Raw genomic sequence first — 16,034 nt, forward strand, 5'->3', positions numbered from 1 at the left:
TTGATGTGTCTTTGGACTACTGTGAACAGGCAGAAACCAAATAACTTAAAGATTAAACCTGAGACATTTGCCTATATTTTTAAAAAGTTTTAGGTTTTAGCTACAAGAGAACAGTGTAGTTCCTAGACCATGACCCATGGAGAGGTGGCCTGTCACCTGATGCTGGCTCCTCCTTCTTGCTTCCATCTCTTTCTATAGACATCCAGAGTCTTCACTGTACAGATAGCACAAGTTCTTGTAAAAGCAATTTTAAACAAGGAAGAATCAGTTTAGCTTCTTCCCTTAGAGGCCACGGCTGAACTTGGGTGGAAGAAAAGAAACAGGAACTGCCCTTGGGACTTGAGCTTTGGACTGAGAACCACAAGTGGGAGAAGAAGGTTGTTGGGAAGAAGAAAAAACAGCCAGTTGGGCAGCGTGTGCAGTGGGAGAAGAGGGGAAAGTGATCAAGAAAAATGTGCAGGGAGAAAAAGTAGAGAAAGAGACCAGATGGCAAAAGAGCATGTGGAGGGGAGAAGGAGGGGAGGGGAAAAAAAAAACAAAACACTGGTGTAAGTTAAAGTGATAGAAGTCAGTGAATTTTAGACCTAACATTTAGATGGTTTTAAAAATATAAAAACAGGGTCTTACAATTTAATAGAAATGTTTTCATGAGTATTTATTTCCACTGCAAAAGTATATAAAAACAAAACAAACGTTCTCTTTTTTGAAGTGCTGAGCCCAAACTATAATCTCTATTAGCTTTGGATGTATAGGCTTACAACAGTTCAGTACATCTGATGTCATCCAGAGATGGCAATGGCATGCACAAACTCACACCAGTATGACAAAATATTTATGTCAGAGGGTGGAGATGGATGGCAAGAGAGAGACCACTAGATCATTACCTGTTAGGTTCACTCCCTCTGGCGCACCTAGCATTGGTCACTGTCGGTAGACAGGATACTGGGCTGGATGGACCTTTGGTCTGACGCAGTATGGCCAGTCTTATGTTCTTATTCTTTAAAAAAGCAAAATATTACTTCATACAATACAAAATGCCATTAAAATTCTTCCCTAAAATACAATTATAGAAACTTAGGGCTAGAAGGTACCTCAAGAGGTCAACTGTCCATCCCCCTGCACTGAAGCAGGACTGAGTACACCTACACCATCCCTGACATGTTTATTAAACCTGCTTTTAAAAAACTCCAGTGATGGGGATACCACCCCCTCTTTAGGTAACCTGTTCCAGTACTTAACTAGCTTTATAGTTAGAAAGTTTTTCTTAGTATCTAACCTGAATCTCCCTTGCTGCAGACTAAATTTATTATTTAACATTTTTACTACATAACTTGAATATTTGCACTATTTGTGCTTTTCTTAGTCCTGCTCGTCTACACAAAAGTGATCCTTCTTACACATGTCTCATCAAGAAAAAGCACGCATGAGGTTAACAGGTTAGAATCTTACTCTCCACAAGCAAGTTAAAAATATTTAACTTAAGGATGGCCTCCTGGTTAGGACACAGGACCAGGATTCTTAAGTTATAATCCTGACTGTGTCACAAACTTCATCAGTCAAAAAGATTTAACTTTTCTATGACTCACTTTTCCCTCTACCTAAAAAACTAAAATAATATCTGGGGATGGCTGGTTAATGTCAGCCAAGCATTTAGAAATCCTTGGATGGAAGGCACTACAGAAGTATTTTTATTCTCCTCTCCCAAATCACAAACCGTTTAAAAGATATGGAATGCAACTTAAAGCCCAGGATCTCATCTGATCCCTCTATCCCCAAACATAAATCACAACTCATGCTATTAAAGCATTACACAGAAAATAAATGAAATCTGTTTATTACACAGCAACAAACCCATTCTAAAATGGGTTTCAAAACACATACTAATAGCAATTGAAAGTTTAACCATTTAACTAAAACAATTATTACACAATGGTCAAAAAATAGATCTCCAGAACAGAAACAGCTTCATTTTGTAGAGAACAGCAGTGGAGAAGAGGAAGAAAAATACTTACAAAGAAATCACTACACAAAGATGGTGTTCAGTTGGATATACTTGCAAGCTATTAAAATACACAGGGTGCATAACTGCTCCAGGAAGGTAGACCACAACCATGACATTAAAATCAGGAGAAGCCCAGAACACTGGGCAAAGTGATCACCTAACAGCCACAGAGCACGCTCAGCAGACAATTAAAATGAGTACTCTACGGTGCCACAGGTACTCCTGTTCTTTTTGCGGATACAGACTGACACGGCTGAGACTCTGAAACCAGACAATGAAAGACACCTACATCGCTGGAAAAAAATTCTCAAAATAAGAGCCTAAAAGCATGAACTGAAAACTCTACAATAATGTAGCAAGCAGCCTCTGGAAAACACAAGTTAATTTGTTTGTTTTAAAAAGCACAGGAGAAACTGGAAGCAAACTTTTTTTCTTGATATTAAACAAATAATTTCACTAAGACTCATTTCACTGTAGCTTGTTACATCCTCTCACTTTCAAGTTGTTTGTCAGCGGTTTAAATTGGTTGGGAAGGAGGAAGTCTCTAATCCAGCGGTGGGCAACCTGCGGCTCGCGGGCCGCATATGGCCCATCAAGGTAATCCACTGGCAGGCTGCGAGACAGTTCGTTTACATTGACTGTCCACAGGCACAGCCGCCCGCAGCTCCCAGTGGCTGCGGTTCTCCATTCCCAGCCACTACACCATTCATGAGCGCTGCACAGGTATACCCCTGCACCACCTGCAAGAATTATAATATAATGCTTTTCATCCAAGAACTCAAAGCAGTCTGCAAACGTTAATGAATTCAGCCTCATAACACCACTATAAGGTAAGTATCAAGTCCCAAACCAGGAAATGGATAGAGAGGTTAAGTTACAGACAACATCAATGATAAAACTTGGAAACAGAACCCAGCAATCTCAATTCCCAGTCCCTTGTTCTAGCCACCGGACAACAATGCCCTCTTTACAAGCTAAAATGTTGTTGGGTTGTTTTTGTTTTTTAAATAAGAGTCTTTACAAAAATCCAAAGCCAAAAGAAATTTTTTTTTTAAAATTCCAGTGGTCACAGTAGCAACCTCAGTATTGCCAACCCCAGTCATTCAAAAATCATGAGTCAGACTCAAAAAATAATGATACTGGCTTGAAAGAAATACTATGGGGAAGGAGTCTTTTTATTTGCCTTCTGGTTTTAGAGCTTTTAAGAGTTCACATTTTCAAAGGTTTTTGTCTGCAACCATAAGGGTTATATTTTTTTTAATGAAATCTCAGATTCTGACATAATCACACGATTCCAGCAGCTGGAGCTTTAAGGACAAAACACACCTCCAAATATCACAAGACCACAATAAAATCACTAAAGTTGGCAACACGGCAACCCAAACATAGTTGCACTGAAGGCCGGCCTTCACAGATTTTCATTGTCAAAGTTGAGAGAAATGCAGTAAAGTAAATAAGTAATGGAACAGTGAAGCATGAACAAGAAGTTCTTACATTCTTTCAGTTTTAATCATCTAATAGGTTATTAGTAGCATAGGTACAGTAACGTTTATGAAATAAGTTCACAATTTCGCTTTTTATTGAAGTGAAAAAATAGGTTTCATTACTTCCCATTGCAAAACCAACAACCAACCGTTGTTTAGCAGTTTCCTTTTCAGATACTTTTCTGAACTCTTCTACACTAAAAGAGTGATCCTTTTTTTATTTATTTACCAGTGAAAATTGGCAAGTCATGAGTTCCTACAGTGAAATTTTGGGCATATCTTATGTAAGATATATACAGGCATTATTTAAATAGAAAGAAAACAGAAGTCAAGCACAATAGCTGTTTTTCATAACCCTTTTTAATACACACTGTATTCATCACCACAACCGCTCCATAAAACACAGTGTACAGTACACAGTGAGCCTTGCTACAAACTGGCAGCATGAAGTAATATCTGTTCTTTTTGAAGGTGAACTAAGTTACAAAATGAAATATTTTTCCTCGTAGCTGTCTCACTGAGAAGATAAATGAGCTCAGTAATATTAAAGAGCAATGGGAGATGGGAACACATTTTTAAATTAATAGCATCTCACCAGCAGCAATGAAGGAGAAAGCAATTTCCTGGTGTGTCCACCATTGTTTATTCAGCCTACCGATCCACGGACATCACAAATTTCAGTGTCAGGAGTGTGCTGCATGACTATGTTCCTTTCACTCTGCTCAAATCTATATCAAAAAGATATGTCTTTATTGAGTAACAAGTTTCAGGTGAATTGTTTTTGTTCCTCTTCCAAAACCCAAAGAGTAAGTATAGCTGTACCTATACTAAGCAAGTCAATGAGATTACCTAGGCGAGTAAAAATAACCTTTCATGGGCTATAACCCACTTCATATCTGATGAAGTGGGCTATAGCCCATGAAAGCTTATGCCCAAATAAATGTGTTAGTCTCTAAGCTCCCACAAGAACTTCTCGTTGTTTTTACTGACACAGACTAACACGGCTACCCTTCTGAAACCTGTCACCATGCTAAGTGACTAAAGATATTCCTATGCATAATATTATCTGTGCTATGAAAGCATCTAGTCTCCCTAAGATCCTTGCTCTCCACACCATATGCAAAATGCACCTACCATCCCAATCTTCAAATCAACCCCTGGCCTCTCATTCATTTCAGCATAGTTCAAAATTACACTCCTGTTATTAAAATGCTGAGCCCAACTTCCCTCTTACATCTGGGCAACTCCATTGATTGAAGGGAACAATATCCAGTTTACAATGGCGTAAGTGAGAGAAGGATTATGGCTCAATCAGGCAAATGGCTGTGCATACTCCCTGATCTTGTCCCCATCCCATACAAGATAACGCCCTAGGTACGTATTAAACCCGGCACATATCATTAACCTAATCTTGCTGCACCCCTTCTTATATCCTTTGTCTGGCATTACAACCTTACCAATGTTAGAGCAAGAATCGTCTCCTCAGCAACTCTGCAACAGCATTCCTGCATTTCTCTGTCTCATCATCTATCATAAAACAATTTCTCTTCTCCATTCCCTGTACTTCTCTGTTTGCTGTTATTTAGTTCTTTACAAGCATTCGGGGATACAATTTGCCTAGATAATTTTACTAGATGATTCCATCTTTTTGAAGTTTAACAACAAAATACATTGCAAGACACTCTTAGTTATACTTCTCCTACCCTGCTTCTCTCCCTGCAATATTCAATAGCCTACTAGTCTAGGAAAAATATCCTGTTACTATTTGTGGTGAAAGCTGTGCAGCCATATCTAAATAGACGTGCCAACCCCCAAGACCTTTCTTCATACAACCTTATTAAGAGACAAACAAAAAAGACTTCCATAAAAAGTTACAACCACAAGCCTGATTTGGTACCTAGATGGGATGATGCCAAGATACCTGTAGATAGCAATTGGACCCTGGATGGGTTTTAACAGGCAGTGCCCAGTTACACGGAGATAGAAATTTGTCCCTTCAGGGTTTGATGTGGCAGGGCTCTGGGAACAAACAACAGGAATTGGTCCCTTCGTGGAATTGACAGGGCAGGGCCCCTGGACTGACAGGCAGGAATTCCCCTCATGGGGCCTGACAGAGCAGAGCCCTGGAACCCCAGAAGCAGGAATTGGTCCCTTTGTCTGGTCGGATGGGAGCAGGGCCCTGGGACCCAGGACGAAGAACTGGTTGCCTCATGGAGTCGGATGGCGCAGGACCCTGGGACGCCTGGGTAGGAATCAGTCTCCCTGTGCAATATGACGGGACAGGGCACCAGTATCCACGTGCAAGCATCAATCCTGTGAGGCGCTGCCTAGGGCAGGACCCTGAGACACAGAGGCAGGAATCGGTGCCCTGCTGGGGCCTGATGAGGCGGGGCCCTGGGAACCACAGGAAGGAAGCTGCTCCCTCCCAGGGTCGGACAGGGCAGGGCGCCGGGACCTGCGGGCGGGAATCGGACCCCGCGTGGGGCCTGACGGGGCCGGGACCCGCGTGGGGGGGGGGGGATCCGACCCCGCGTGGGGCCTGACGGGGCCGGGACCCGCGTGGGGGGGGGGGGATCCGACCCCACGTGGGGCCTGACGCGGCCGGGACCCGCGTGGGGGGGGGGGAATCGGACCCCGCGTGGGGCCTGACGCGGCCGGGACCCGCGTGGGGGGGGGGGAATCCGACCCCGCGTGGGGCCTGACGGGGCCGGGACCCGCGTGGGGGGGATCCGATCCCGCGTGGGGCCTGACGGGGCCGGGACCCGCGTGGGGGGGGATCCGACCCCGCGTGGGGCCTGACGGGGCCGGGCGCCGGGACCCGTGTGGGGGGAGGAAGGGGAAATCGGACCCCGCGTGGGGCCTGACAGGGCGGGCACCGGGACCCGCGTGGGGGGGGAATCGGGACCGGCAGGGGGCCTGACAGGGCCTGGACCCGCGTGGGGGGGAATCGGGACCGGCGTGGGGCCGGGGGGGGGAATCGGGACCCGCGTGTGTGGGGGAAAATCGGGACCCGCGTGGGGCCTGACGGGGCCGGGCGCCGAGACCCGCGGGGTGGGGGATCGGACCCCGCGTAGGGCCCGACGGGGCCGGGCGCCGGGACCCGCGGGCGGGAATTGCTCCCTTCCTGGTCTGTCTGGTTTTCGGGCCCATCCCCCACCTGTGTCGCCTTCCTTCCGGGCAGAAGAGGTAGGACGGCGGTGGGGGCGGGGCGGCGCGGGGCCCTGCCGCGTGACAAGCTGAGCCGGCGGCACGTGGCCCGGACCATAACAAACAGGAGGGTGGGCGGAGAGACGGCAGCGACGCGCCCATTGGCAGGGGCGGGCTGCGGCTACCGCAGCGGCGCGGGCCGGGGATTGGTCAGGCGCGCAGTGGGCGTGGCCCCACAGCCGGCGGCTGGTGCAGCAGGGAGGCGGCGGCGGCGCCCCTGAGAGCTCGGGTTCGGGCCGCTGCCGCTAGGTCGGGGTCGCGCTCGCTCCACCCCGGCCGGGCGATCAGCTGCCACAGCACCCCGTACAGCCGAGTCCCCCCGGACCCTCGCATAGCCCCAGCCCCCGTCCCCACCCCTACACAGCCCTGTCCCTACCCACCCCCGTTCACCCCCACACGGCCCCACCCCTCCGACACAACACAACCCCGTCCCCACCAACCCAGCCCCGTCCCCACCCCTCCGACACAACACAACCCCGTCCCCACCAACCCAGCCCCGTCCCCACCCCCCCGACACGACACAACACAACCCCGTCCCCACCAACCCAGCCCCGTCCCCACCCCCCCCGACACAACACAACCCCGTCCCCACCAACCCAGCCCCGTCCCCACCCCTCCGACACAACACAACCCCATCCCCACCCCTCCGACACAACACAACCCCGTCCCCACCAACCCAGCCCCGTCCCCACCCCCCCGACACGACACAACACAACCCCGTCCCCACCAACCCAGCCCCGTCCCCACCCCCCCGACACAACACAACCCCGTCCCCACCAACCCAGCCCCGTCCCCACCCCCCCCGACACAACACAACCCCGTCCCCACCCCCCCCGACACAACACAACCCCGTCCCCACCAACCCAGCCCCGTCCCCACCCCCCCGACACAACACAACCCCGTCCCCACCAACCCAGCCCCGTCCCCACCCCCCCGACACAACACAACCCCGTCCCCACCAACCCAGCCCCGTCCCCACCCCTCCGACACAACACAACCCCGTCCCCACCAACCCAGCCCCACCCCCCCCGACACAACACAACCCCGTCCCCACCAACCCAGCCCCGTCCCCACCCCTCCGACACGACACGACACAACACAACCCCGTCCCCACCAACCCAGCCCCGTCCCCACCCCCCCGACACAACACAACCCCGTCCCCACCAACCCAGCCCCGTCCCCACCCCTCCGACACAACACAACCCCGTCCCCACCAACCCAGCCCCGTCCCCACCCCCCCGACACAACACAACCCCGTCCCCACCAACCCAGCCCCGTCCCCACCCCTCCGACACAACACAACCCCGTCCCCACCAACCCAGCCCCACCCCCCCGACACAACACAACCCCGTCCCCACCAACCCAGCCCCGTCCCCACCCCTCCGACACGACACAACACAACCCCGTCCCCACCAACCCAGCCCCGTCCCCACCCCCCCGACACAACACAACCCCGTCCCCACCAACCCAGCCCCGTCCCCACCCCTCCGACACAACACAACCCCGTCCCCACCAACCCAGCCCCGTCCCCACCCCTCCGACACAACACAACCCCGTCCCCACCAACCCAGCCCCGTCCCCACCCCCCCGACACAACACAACCCCGTCCCCACCAACCCAGCCCCGTCCCCACCCCCCCCGACACAACACAACCCCATCCCCACCCCTCCGACACGACACAACACAACCCCGTCCCCACCAACCCAGCCCCGTCCCCACCCCCCCGACACAACACAACCCCGTCCCCACCAACCCAGCCCCGTCCCCACCCCTCCGACACAACACAACCCCGTCCCCACCAACCCAGCCCCGTCCCCACCCCCCCGACACAACACAACCCCATCCCCACCCCTCCAACACAACACAACCCCGTCCCCACCAACCCAGCCCCGTCCTCACCCCTCCGACACAACACAACCCCGTCCCCACCAACCCAGCCCCGTCCCCACCCCTCCGACACAACACAACCCCGTCCTCACCCCTCCGACACAACACAACCCCATCCCCACCAACCCAGCCCCGTCCCCACCCCTCCGACACAACACAACCCCGTCCTCACCCCTCCGACACAACACAACCCCATCCCCACCAACCCAGCCCCGTCCCCACGCCCCCGACACAACACAACCCCGTCCCCACCAACCCAGCCCCGTCCCCACCCCCCCGACACAACCCAACCCCGTCCTCACCCCTCCGACACAACACAACCCCGTCCCCACCAACCCAGCCCCGTCCCCACCCCCCCGACACAACCCAACCCCGTCCTCACCCCTCCGACACAACCCAACCCCGTCCCCACCAACCCAGCCCCGTCCCCACCCCTCCGACACAACCCAACCCCGTCCCCACCAACCCAGCCCCGTCCCCACCCCTCCGACACAACCCAACCCCGTCCTCACCCCTCCGACACAACCCAACCCCGTCCCCACCAACCCAGCCCCGTCCCCACCCCTCCGACACAACCCAACCCCGTCCTCACCCCTCCGACACAACCCAACCCCGTCCCCACCAACCCAGCCCCGTCCCCACCCCTCCGACACAACCCAACCCCGTCCTCACCCCTCCGACACAACCCAACCCCGTCCCCACCAACCCAGCCCCGTCCCCACCCCTCCGACACAACCCAACCCTGTCCTCACCCCTCCGACACAACACAACCCCATCCCCACCAACCCAGCCCCGTCCCCACCCCTCCGACACAACACAACCCCATCCCCACCAACCCAGCCCCGTCCCCACCCCTCCGACACAACACAACCCCGTCCCCACCAACCCAGCCCCGTCCCCACCCCTCCGACACAACACAACCCCGTCCCCACCAACCCAGCCCCGTCCCCACCCCTTCACCCCAACCCAGCCTCACCCCTCTGACACAACACAACTCCGTCCCCACCAACACAGCCCCACCCCTCCGACACAACACAACCCCGTCCCCACCCCTTCACCCCAACCCAGCCTCACCCCTCTGACACAACACAACCCCGTCCCCACCAACACAGCCCCACCCCTCCAACACAACACAACCCCGTCCCCACCCCTACACCCACCCCTTCGCCCCAACACAGCCCTGTCCCCACCCCTATACTCACCCCCTGCCCTAATGCAGCCCTGTCCCCACACCCGTCCCCACCCCCCATTCACCCCAACACAGCCCTACCCCTCCGACACAACACAACCCCGTCCCCACCAACACAGCCCTACCCCTCTGACACAACACAACCCCGTCCCCATCCATACATCGACCCCTTTGCCCCAACACAGCCCTGTCCCCACCCATACAACCTTTGCCCCAACACAGACCTGTTACCACCCACGCTCCCTCACCCTAACACCGCTCTGTGCCCCCAAGTACAGACCCCCTCACCCTGACACAGCTTTGCCCCACATATACAGACCCTTTCACCTCCCAACAGTGTAGTGTCCCCCCACAGGCATCCTCACCCAAACATATACCTATGCCCCCCACTCCCTCATCTCAACACAGCTTTGTGTCTCCGATACATACACACCAACCCCCTTACACAGACCTGTGCCACTTGCTCCCAGTACAGCCCCGTATGACATCACCCAGAAACCCTCACTGCGGCAGGACGCACACCCCTCCCGTACAGAGCCCTGTGCCAGCTCTATGCACCCAGGAAAACCACTTCTCAACACAGGTGCTGGAACTGGGGGTGCTACCGCACCCCCTGGCTTGAAGTGGTTTCCATCATATACAGGGTTTACAGTTCGGTTCAATGGCTCTCAGCCCCCCCACTGTACACATTGTTCCAGCACCCCTGCTTCTCAACAACATGTTTTGTCCTTGACCCTCCACTACAGTCCTTTGGCCCCTCCCCATGGCCCTGTGTACATCTTCCCATTCCCAAATCACACACACAAATCCCGCATACCTTCCTCAGACCCACTCTTGTCTCCCCATCCCCAACATGTTACACCCCCATACTGAACTCCCCACTCGAACCAATCACGTGTACAGCCCGCCCGCACACGTCTGTTAGTCCCTCCCCCAGCACTCCCATCACTTTCAAGATATAATCCACTCAGTATTCCTGACCCTTCCTCCTCATGATGTGTATTACCTCCTCATATACACTCTCCAGTGTCCTTTTACCCCTCCTCACCAGGATAAATTGCTTTGTAATTCCCCACTCAACTCCACTTGCCCGCAAGCTCCTTAAGGCCTAATACACCCTTATACTTCATATGGGGCCTTCTTCTATTCCACATACCTCTCTCTCCAAAGGAGTCCTTTCTCCCCTTTATTCCCCATCTTGCCATGTACCCATGTCCCACCTCACCCTACCCGCTGTCTATACCACTGCAGGCAAGTGCCTGCCCCCTGCACTAGCCACGTGGCACAGAGAAAGAAACCTGCGCCAATGAATTCGTGGTTGTGTTTGCAGTGCTCTGGACACGTGAAGGGCATCACATTAGTGATGAGTATACTTATTGCCAGCTAAACTGCCTGTGCCATAACCTAGAACTTGCAAATCACAGCACCCCCCCCCCTTCAGATGACAGACACATCCACATTTTTGCTACTTCACACCACTTCAAAAGATAACCTTTCCCAGACCACCAGCACACCTCCCTCAAAATCAAAGACACACACACACCCCTCCCCTAAAACTAAACAAGATCATCTATACCCAGCTGAAGATACCTAAGCCTGTTAAGGGGATGCTGTTCTGCTGCTTTCCAAAACCACCACAAAGAGCAAAACCCCCTTCCCAACCACAAAGCCTTCCTCCGCCTCGCAGCTGTCATTCCCCCCTGGTTTCTAAGGCCCCCTCCCGTCTAACACACAGCTACCCAGCAGTCACTTACCAAATCCCCACGAACCTCCATCACAGTATCGCTGTGATGCTAACCACATGCCAAGCCTCCGCACCTGCTGCCACACACCCCGCTAGCCACACTTACCCGTTGCTCGCACACGGAGCTCCAGCACCGACCAATAACCAGATGCTCAGCACTGTAGTAACCTAGTCCTTGCACCTTCACTAAGGGGGGAAAACATGCCCCCTCCCCCTTTAGTTAAAAAAGCCACCCGCTCCACCCTGTGTTTGGGAGGCTCTGAGCTCGCTGGGTGCCTGAGAGGAACACGGCTGGATGAGGTGGGGCACCCACTAAGGGGATTTATTTCTGCTCTCACCTATTCGGCGTAATGCTTTCCTGGGGCAAGCAAGTGGGGATCACTATGCTGCGAGCCGGCGAGGGGGAAAGGCATCTTCCCTATATGCTGGTGGCGAAGGTGTGTGCGTGGGTGGGGGGTGGGGGGGGTTGTGTTGTTATGGATTTGGAATGTGACGTTTTGGAGATAAAAAGGCGCTCCGCCCCCTCCCATCACCACCCTAGCTGCAGAGGACCTGGGGAGGGGGGGGGGGTTATGGTTTGCAGTCCCACTGCTCTTATTTTTCTGGCTGGCGACAAAGGAGGGGGGTGGGGGGGGGTTGCTGTGCCCGCTGTGGATGTTATCTGCGAAGTGGAGAGGTGGGATCCCAGGATGGAAACAGCCTTCCCCCCCCCCCTCGCCCGCCCGCCCCCTCGTTTCCTCTTCTGTTTACCTCAAGTTCGAATTTTATCTGCGCAACATTAGCTGGAATGCGGACACGGAGGGGGAAAAACACACGAACAACCCAGCCGCTCCAGAGAAGCCATGTGGCATGCAGCCATGCCACACACCCCCCCCCCCAACCCCTCCTCTTAGCAACACAAACATGGCGCAATCGCCTTTCTTTATTTTTAAATTCCCATTTCAAGCTGGAAATCCCACCTCGCTCCCTCCCTCCTGACCAAAACGCCTGCCCCCCCCCTTGGCTCCCGACCCTGGACCAGAGGAAAGGGACACAGAGAAAAGAAGTTAAAAGGAGACGAACATGCGAAACAATTCCCACCCCGAACCTAAACTCACATGAAAAACTATGCCACCGCGAAAGGACACCCTTCCTCGTTTAAACGTCCGGGTGCAAAATTTAGGACGAACCCCTCCCCCCCCCCCGGCAGTCATACACACATACACCACACCTCCCAAAACAAATCTCTCTTGAGGAGCTTTTAAGGACTATAAATAACTTACCTTACGCTGATCCATGTGCTGGCAAAGCTTTCTCGCCTTCCCCGCACCGCGACCCCCCACCCCCACCCCCAACTCCCCCCAGCAAAGTGGAAGAAAAACAAAAAAACAGGTAGTTTCCAGATCTGTTCTTTCATATAAATTTCCTCTTCCTCTGGATGGTGGGGACTCCGGACACAGGTGCAATCCCATCTGTGCTGATTAAAAGTTGTTCTTCCTCCTGGCCCGAGGGGGGTGGGAGGGGAACAGAGGGACCCCTCCTCTCTTTTCCACGTCCCCTTTCGCTAGAGGATGGAGGTGGGCTCCTGTGTGCTGAAGGATGCCCCGTAGTTTCCTTCTCTCTCTGCCCCCTTCCCAGACACCGTTTATGCAGCCCTGGGCTCCCCTCAATGCTTTCCTCGCTACAATGTTGTTTCATTATATCATGTCCATCATGTGACACTGAGAGGCCTCTCTATGGAAACTTAAAGGGGACTCTCACGTGACTCTGCAGCAGCCGCGGCAAGACCAGCAGTAACAGCGGCATAACACCATCGCCTCCCGTCCACCAACCTCCCTTCACGCCGGTCCAGAGGGGCTCCCCCTTTGGCAGGAGGGGCGGCAGCCTGCAAAGCAATGAACACACCCGTCCTGCCGTTCCAAGGTAGAAAGAACAGCAGCTCTTTCCAGTCCCAAAAGCCACTCACCGTGGAATGATTTCTTAGTGCTGCCCCATTTATTCCTAAGCAGGGATGGCTTCCTAAAATAAAAAGGGGCTCAGCTGACAAGTGGAAGCAAGTTTTGTTTTGTTTTTTTCTTCCCCTTGCACTGCCTGTGCTGGAAGCTCAGTTTGATCTCTGACAGGGAATAATCGTAAATCAGAACTAAAAACCAAACAGGCTCTGTTCTTTCTGCCTGCTACATCACCACCAGCACCCAAGAGTCCAGACTCAGAAGGGAGCCTGCTCATTTTGCGGGTGACGCATCAGCCAGACTACAATGCAGCTTTGCTCTTCCGCAGCTAAATTGGGTCCTCAGTGCTGACAGTAGCAAAAACTTGTTTGTGTCTGTAAAACTAAGCAGACGTGCCATGGAAGATGTCGGCAATACCATTGTGCATTTTTAAAGAGTTATCTTATGGCCGTAAAACATTATTTTAAAACTACAGACATGACCAGATAATGAAAACCGGTGTACCATTTCATTCTGTAATTATATTAACTTTGTAAAGTAATTTGTGGTTCATTTGTGTAAAAAATGCCCTGTAAAATACTGTGTATACTTTTATATACTTGACTGTATTGTATATGCTACTGCATTTTATATACATATATATATATTATTTCTTGGTCATATTTTATATAGAGAGAGGGGACCATTTAAAATTCTGTGAAATTATCTGTGTTCCATCCATTTACTATGTTATTCTTTAGCTCCAAATCCTCTCTCCAGCCTGTGTACCTTGGGGATCTCCTGCAGGGCTGGAGAGAAGGAATTCTACTTACAGGCCACACAGCTTGCAGCTTGTAGCAGAGCAATTCTGAGGCTGCTGTTCTGACCTCAGTGCTGAAGTTGCCTCTGCTCTGCTTGTGCCCCAATGGTGGGGAGCAGGGGTAGTCAATTATTTTTTGTCAAGGTCCAAATTTCTTGGTCAAAGTACAGTCCAGGTCCAGGCCCCCACACAGTTCCACTCCCCTAACCCCCGATTGCCCCCCCCCCAAACTCCCCGATCGCCTGCCAGCTCCCCATGTGCCCTGCCCGGAGAGTTAGATGACCTTATTTCCTAAACTGTAAACTGGACACATGGGGCTGGCCTGAGTCATCTGACATTGCTGCTCGCCCCCCCAAACATTCCTCCATGCCCCAAATTGAGCCAAGCAGCAGAGATGGGGGTGGGGGGGGAGAAATGGGTATGGGCTGGGATCTGGGCAGCAAAGCAGTGTGAATATGTGTGAGTACTTTTGAGCTAGGAGCCAGGAGGGACCAAGGCGACTCCAGATTGCAGCCCTGGGGAGATGGGGGAGGCTGGGATGTAGCAGAAAGTGGTAACTGGAGGCGGACTGGGGAGGGGAAAAGGCCGGTTGGGGTGGGGAGGGAGGGTGGAGAGAGTTCCAGGGACTGGCCCCAAAGGATGCAGGGTGGGGAGGACGTGAGACCAAGATGGGGGGCTCTGGGAACTGCTCGGGGGTGGGGGGCATGAGGCTGGGGTGGGCAGTAGGCTAGGGGACAGGGAGTACGGGGGGCAGGGGGACTCCAGGGACCGCTGAGAGCACAAGTATGGCCCTAGCTCAGCTTCAACCTGCGTGCCGAGGCAACATGTAGCTGTGGCTAGTGGGGGACACAGATGAAAGGTTCTGGGGGGGTCACATGCCTCCCCAATTTCTCGGGACTCCCAGAAGCGAAGAGGCAGCCCTCCCACTGGCAGCGGCACTCTCCGTGTGTCCGTGGTGCAGCATGAGTAGGGAGGAAGCTGCAGGGCGGCTGGCTGAGCTCCTCCTTCTCCCCGCTACATAGGGCTGCCTCACCTTCCCTGCTGCTGGAGTCCCACTCAATGCCTCTGCTTCCACCCCCAACTCACCTCGGTGAATAGCGTGCAAAGCAGGTAGCAGCGCTAGGACTTCAGCGGCAGGGAAGGCGAAGCAGCCCCATGTGGGGGGTCAGGGGAGGAGCTCAGCCAGCCGCCCTGCTCCGTCCCCGTTCTGCATGGACACACGGAGAGCACCGCTGCCAGGGTGAGTGCAGTCTCCTCGCTTCTGGGCATACCCTCCAGAGGGATCTGGAGAAATGGGGGAGGCACATGACCCTTCATGCCCCACCCATGTGTCATCTCTGCCCCCGTGGTCCAAGGTGGGCTGTACAGCATACAATGGGTGCATACTCTCTGAATGGGCTCCCCAAATCCTGCTCCCAACACAGTGAAACCACACTGTTATTCAGGTTAATAAACCAGGTCCCAAGATTTGGACCAGTTGAGAGTCTCTGTCTTTGCTACTAAAAAGTTAAGTGAACAAAAACCATGCATTATTCACTTGTTATGGCTTACATTTAAATTTTTCATCTCAGTTACCATTTTTGAGTATGGACTATGACTTTGAGAACCTTTAGGGTTTTTTTTAAACTCATCCAATATTTCATAGAATAATTTGGGTTGAAAGAGGCCATACTGTTCATGAATTGATGCACACATATGTACCCACTGATCACTAATGGATGGAATCAGAATTACTCAACAGGGTGTCACAGGCCCTATACTGGTAAGTAATGGAGATTCTCCTTTGAGTCA

The 16,034-nt window shown here is 53.0% G+C and overlaps 1 protein-coding gene across 6 annotated transcripts in view; it reads right to left on the reverse strand.

Annotated features, from left to right (window-relative positions):
- Positions 1-12,838, reverse strand: part of LOC144276727 (uncharacterized) — a 300,539-nt gene extending 287,701 nt beyond the window's left edge. For 3 of the 6 annotated variants that reach the window (XM_077837018.1, XM_077837019.1, XM_077837012.1), the window contains exon 1: positions 4,082-5,390. The gene's annotated coding sequence lies outside the window, so the exon portion shown is untranslated. Of the gene's footprint in view, positions 1-1,818; positions 2,743-4,081; positions 5,391-12,775 lie in introns of those variants that run through there. The other 3 variants (XR_013348333.1, XR_013348325.1, XR_013348327.1) reach the window with 3 other exon arrangements.
- Between the last annotated feature and the right edge of the window lie 3,196 nt (positions 12,839-16,034).

This window comes from Eretmochelys imbricata, chromosome 1 (assembly GCF_965152235.1).
Source record: "Eretmochelys imbricata isolate rEreImb1 chromosome 1, rEreImb1.hap1, whole genome shotgun sequence".
Lineage (NCBI taxonomy): Eukaryota > Metazoa > Chordata > Testudines > Cheloniidae > Eretmochelys > Eretmochelys imbricata.